The following is a 5,416-nucleotide window of genomic DNA, read 5'->3' on the forward strand; positions in this document are numbered from 1 at the left end:
TCTGTGACCAGAATTTCTCGGTCTTAAGGTAATTTTGCATGTTTTTTTGTGAAAAACTAGCAAACTATTTTCCATAGCTGCAGTTTATTTTATATTTCTACCAGCATGTGTAGGGCTTTGAACATCTCCATATTCTCACGGCCACTTATGGTCCCATTTCCAAGGAACTATAGCTGTCTCAGTAGCTAGAAAATACCATCATCTTATGCTCTTGATTTATATCTCACTATTGTTGAATATTATAGAGCATTTTTGTGCATTTATGAGTTATTTGTACGTGGTCTTTGAAGAAATAGCTATCAAATCTTTTGCCCATTTCAGAAAATTGCTGCGTTGTGGTTCTTATATATTCTTTATGATAAAACCTTATCAGGTCCATGCTACAACTTTCCTATTGTGTGATTTAACTTTGCCCTTCTTAGTGCCCTCCGTGTGGCTCAGAAGTTTATAATTTAGGTGAGTTACAGTCTATATGTCTTCCTGTTCCTATAACTGCTTCTGTTATTGTTGATAAATTTTAGAAGCAAAACAAAGTCATGAAGAATTTCCCCTATGTGTGTTTGTGTGTTTTGTGGCTTTAGGTTTTTATTTAAATCTTAATCAGTCTGTCTCTGTCTCACTCTGTCTTTGTCTCTCTGTCTGTTTCTCTCTCTGTATGTGTTTGTGTGTGAAAACTGTGATGCATGCACATACATGGTTGAGATGTTTGTGCTCACATACTTATAAAGGACAGAGGAGGATATTTAGTATTCTGCTACTGTATCTCTCTATTCCTTAAAAGCATTGAGGTTAGTCATGGCAATGCTTAGCTTTTGTTTTGTTTTGTTTTGTTTTGTTTTCTTTTGTTTTGTTTTGTTTTGTGTTGTGTTGTGTTGTGTTGTGTTGTGTTTTGTTTTGTTTTGTTTTGTTTTGTTTTGTTTTGTTTTGTTTTATACGAGTACTGGGAATTTGAACTCAAATGCTTACAGGGCAGGTACTCCAATCCACTGAACAACCTGTCTGACCCAAATTAGGTCTTCAATGCAATTTGAAATAACACTTGCATATTTTCTTTTCTTTTTCTTTTTTTTTAAACTGTTAAGAACAATTTTGTGGTTTTATTGTATCATGAGGCATTGAAACATCTGAACAAATCAATATCTGGGCGGTTGGTGAGGCAGCTGCTTTCTCCTTCACTTCTTTGGGTTACTAGAGCAACTTGTCAGTAGATTAAAAAACAAAACAAATAAACCAAACCCGACAATTGTTTGCATTACTTAAGTCTTTACAAGGCATGCGCTGGTACAACACAAACTTCCTGTCAGATGCCACTAGTCTAGCATCCAAACATCATGCACAACACCAAGGTGTCAGAAGCGCCCTGCACCCGCTCCCGCCTCGGCCCTGCTCCTTTGTGTATGATAGGTCAGCCGAAGTTGTGCAGGGCAAGCCTGAACATGTCATTGGTGCAAACCCAAGCATCGTTGATGTTCTTTAATAGATACATCTGGTGGAAACCCATGATGGGATCTTCATCAGCCTAGAGCTGGCCCACAATCATGGTGATGATGTAGCTATCTGGTGTAGGCTGGTGGTCCTGCGCCGTGATGCTATGCTGAATTTTCTCGAATGGAAGGCTAGATAGCTTCTCCACAATGGCAGCTTTCCCCTGGAACTGCTGTCCTTCCCACGTAAGGCAATGATGCATCAATATAAATTGCGCCTAGTTGGGTTCTGTCGTTATCAAATAACTGGTAGTAATGCTGAATAAAGCTGGATCCAGTCTGCTCCCAAATTGGCTTGTCTCCCATCCTGGAGAGTCACCCACCTCTGAGACCCATGGGGCTGGCACAATGGCGGCAGCGGCAGCGGCATCCCAGCGCGGTCTCCACTTGCATATTTTCAATGGTAACAATTGTAACTTTTTTTTTTCCTTTGTGGAAGTTCATGCATTCCAGAATAAATTGTTGGCATCCTTATTATTTACATTTTGGATGCTCTTGGCATATTCGTTGAGCTTATTTGGTCTTATTGGCCTATAACCTTGTGTTATATATCACGGTTATCCGATTATAGTAAATTATAGTATGTTTTGAGAATAAGCACTATAAATCCTACAATTCTTTCAAAGTCTTTTTCCTATTTTGTGTGATTTTGTATAACTTTGTGTCCTATTATGTTTATTATTCAGTTATAATTAAATTACAGTTAAATTACAGGATAGGCTCCCATTTTTAACCAAAAAGAAATTGAAATAATAAGGATTAATTAAATTAATAAGGATTCTGGTAAAGTTGATATTTTCACATTAAACTTTTTCATGTATGAACATAAATGTTTTTAGTCAGTTCTTCTCAAACATTTCATGAGCAAAACTTTGTAGTTTTTATTGCAATTTTTCCCTTCAGTTAAATTATTCATAAATGTGTTTTATTTTTCCAGATCCTATTGTAAGTAAATTTAAATTTTATTGTTCAAAAATATAATTTGCCTGGCATGGTGGCACACGCCTTTAATCACAGCACTCCGGAGGCAGAGGCAAAGGAAGGTGGATTTCTGAGTTCAAGGCCAGCCTGGTCTACAAAGTGAGTTCCAGGAAAGCCAGGGTTATACAGAGAAACCCTGTCTCAAAAAAACCAAATATATATATATATATATATATATATATATATATATATATATATATAATTACTTTATAAAAATTATTTCTACTAGATTTTATTTTACTTTAATTTTTTTAAAAAAATTTACTTATTCACTTTACATCCTGCTCCCTGCTCCCTGCTGGTCACCTACTTCCACAATCCTTCCCCCATTCCCACTCCCCTTCTCCTCCCTTTTCCTCTGACTGAGTGGGAGCCCCTAGGCATCTCCCCAACCTGGCACCTCAAGTCTCTGCCAGTCTTGGTGCTTCCTTCCAACTGTGGCCAGATAAGTCAGCCCAGCTAGAAGAACATATCCCCCACTACAGGCAACTGTTTTTGGGATAACCCCCATTTCAGTTGTTTAGGACTCACATGAAGACCAAGCTGCACATCTGATACACATGCGCAGGGAGGTCTAGGTCTAGCCCACATATGTTTTTTGGTTGGTGGTTCAGACTGACAGCCCTAAGGGTCCACAATAATTGACTCTGTTGGTCTTCCTGTAGACTTCCTATCCCCTTTAGGAAAGGGAGGGCTGGAATCCTTCCATAAGAGAGTCCCTAAGTTCCATTCACTGTTTGACTGCAGGTGTCTGTTATCTGTCTAAGTTAGCTGTTGGATGGAGCCTTTCAGAGAACAATATGCTCCTGTCTGCAAGCATAGCAGAATATTATTAATAGTGTTAGGAATTGGTGCTTGCCCATTGGATGTCTCAAGCTGGGCTGGTTACTGGTTGGGCATTCTCTCAGTCTCTGCTCCAGCCTTTGCCTGCATTTCTTGGAGACAGGATAAATTTTGGGTTGAAAATGTTGTGGGTAGGTTGGAGTCTCTATAGCTTTGCTGGGGTTCCTGCCAGGCTACAGGAGGTGGCCTCTTCAGGTTCCATATCCCTAATGTAGTGAGTCACAACTAAGGTCACCCCCAGTGATTCTTGGGAGCCTGCCTTATGTAAGGTCTCTGTCTGTTCCTGGAGATGCTCATCAGCTCCTCAATCTTGTCAGTTGCAGATTTCCATTCCTTTTCATGGCCCTCTAGCCCTATCTCCTGTTCTTCCTAACACCAAATCCTGAACACTGCATTCCCCTCCCCATTCTTACTCTCTCCCATTTCCCTTTTTCCACCTGCCTCTTATGACTACTTTATTCCCCCTCTTAAATGGGATTCAAGCTCACTCCTTTCTTTAGCTTCTTTGGGTCTGTGGAGTGTATCATGCTACCTGCATTTTATGGCTAATATCCACTTTAAGTAAGTACATACCCTACATGTCCTTTTGTGTCTGTATTAACTCATTCAAGATGATATTCTCAAACTCAATCCATTTGTCTCCAAGGTTCATGATGTTTTTGTTTTTAATAGGTGAATAGTGTATTGCATTGTGTCGATGTACCATTTTTTAAACCCATTCTTCAGTTGAGAGACATGTATGTTGTATCCAGTTTCTTAGTGTGATTAATAAAGCTACTATGAATATTGTTGAGCAAGTATCATTATGGGATGTTGGAGGATCTTTTGGGTATATGCCAGGAGTGATACAGCTAGGTCTTGTGGTAGAACTAGTCCCACAAGTTTCTGAGAAACTTCCAAATTAATTTCCAAAATGGTTGTACAAGTCTGCACAGCCACCAGCAATGAAGAAGTGTTCCCCTTGCTCCACATCCAAGACAGCAATGTACTATCTCTTAAGTTTCTTATTTTAGCCATTCTAATGGGTGTAATATGAAACTTTATAGCTGTTTTGATTTGCATTTCCCTAATGACTAAGGACTTTGAACATTTATTTAACTGCTTCTCAGACATTCAAGATTCCTCTGTTGAGAATTCTCTGTTTAGTTCTGTATTATTTAAGTGGATTATTTGTGTTGTTGTTGTCTAACTACTTGAGTTCATTCTAAATTTTGGATATTAGGCATCTGTCAGATGTAGGGGTGGTAAAAATGCTTTCTCAAACTGTAGGCTGCTGGACTGTCTTGTTTGACTTATAGAATCTTTGCAGTTTCATGAGGTCCCATTTATAAATTGCTGATCTCAGAGCCTATGCCATTGGTGTTCTATTTAGGAAATTATCTTTTGTACCAATATGTTCAAGGACACTTCCCACATTCTCTTCTATGAAATTTAGTGTTTCAAATTTTTATATTGAGGTCCTTGATTAAGTTGGACTGAGGTTTGTGCAGGGTGATATTATGGATCTATTTCATTCTTCTGTATGTAGGCATCCAGTTAATCTAGCTCTATTTGTTGAAGATGCTTTCATTTTCCCACTGTATGGTTTTCACTTCTACATCAAAATTCAACTGTCCATAGGTGTGTGGGTTTATTTCTGGGTCTTAATTTCAATTCCATTGATCAATGTGTCTATTTCTGTACCCGTACCATGCAGTTGTTGGTGGTGGTTGGTGGTGGTGGGGTTTTTTACCACACTATTGCTCTATAATACAACTTGGGGTCAGAGATGGTGATTCCTCCTGAAGTTATTTTATTGTTCATGAATGTTTTGGCTATCCTGGGCTTATTGTTTTTCCATATTGCTATGTCAAGTTATATAAAAACGTGTGTTGGAGTTTTATGGGGATTGTTTTTAATCTGTAGATTGCTTTTGGTAAAATGGCCATTTCCTCTATGTTAATCCTACCTAACCATGATCTTGTAATCTTCTGATATCTTTTTCAATTTCTTTCTTCAGGAACTTGTCACACAGATTTTTAACTTGCTTTATTAGAGTTACACCAAGATATTTTATATTATTGATGGCCATTGTAAAGAATGTTGCTTCCCTACTTTCTTTCTTGGCC

General features: G+C 38.3%; 1 pseudogene; it reads right to left on the reverse strand.

Annotated features, from left to right (window-relative positions):
• Positions 1 to 1,405: 1,405 nt before the first annotated feature.
• Positions 1,406 to 1,838, reverse strand: LOC110284405 (nuclear transport factor 2 pseudogene; annotated as a pseudogene).
• Positions 1,839 to 5,416: the final 3,578 nt, after the last annotated feature.

The sequence above is a fragment of the Mus caroli genome, unplaced genomic scaffold, assembly GCF_978045245.1.
Source record: "Mus caroli unplaced genomic scaffold, Mus_caroli_1 scaffold_18, whole genome shotgun sequence".
Taxonomy (NCBI): Eukaryota; Metazoa; Chordata; class Mammalia; order Rodentia; family Muridae; genus Mus; species Mus caroli.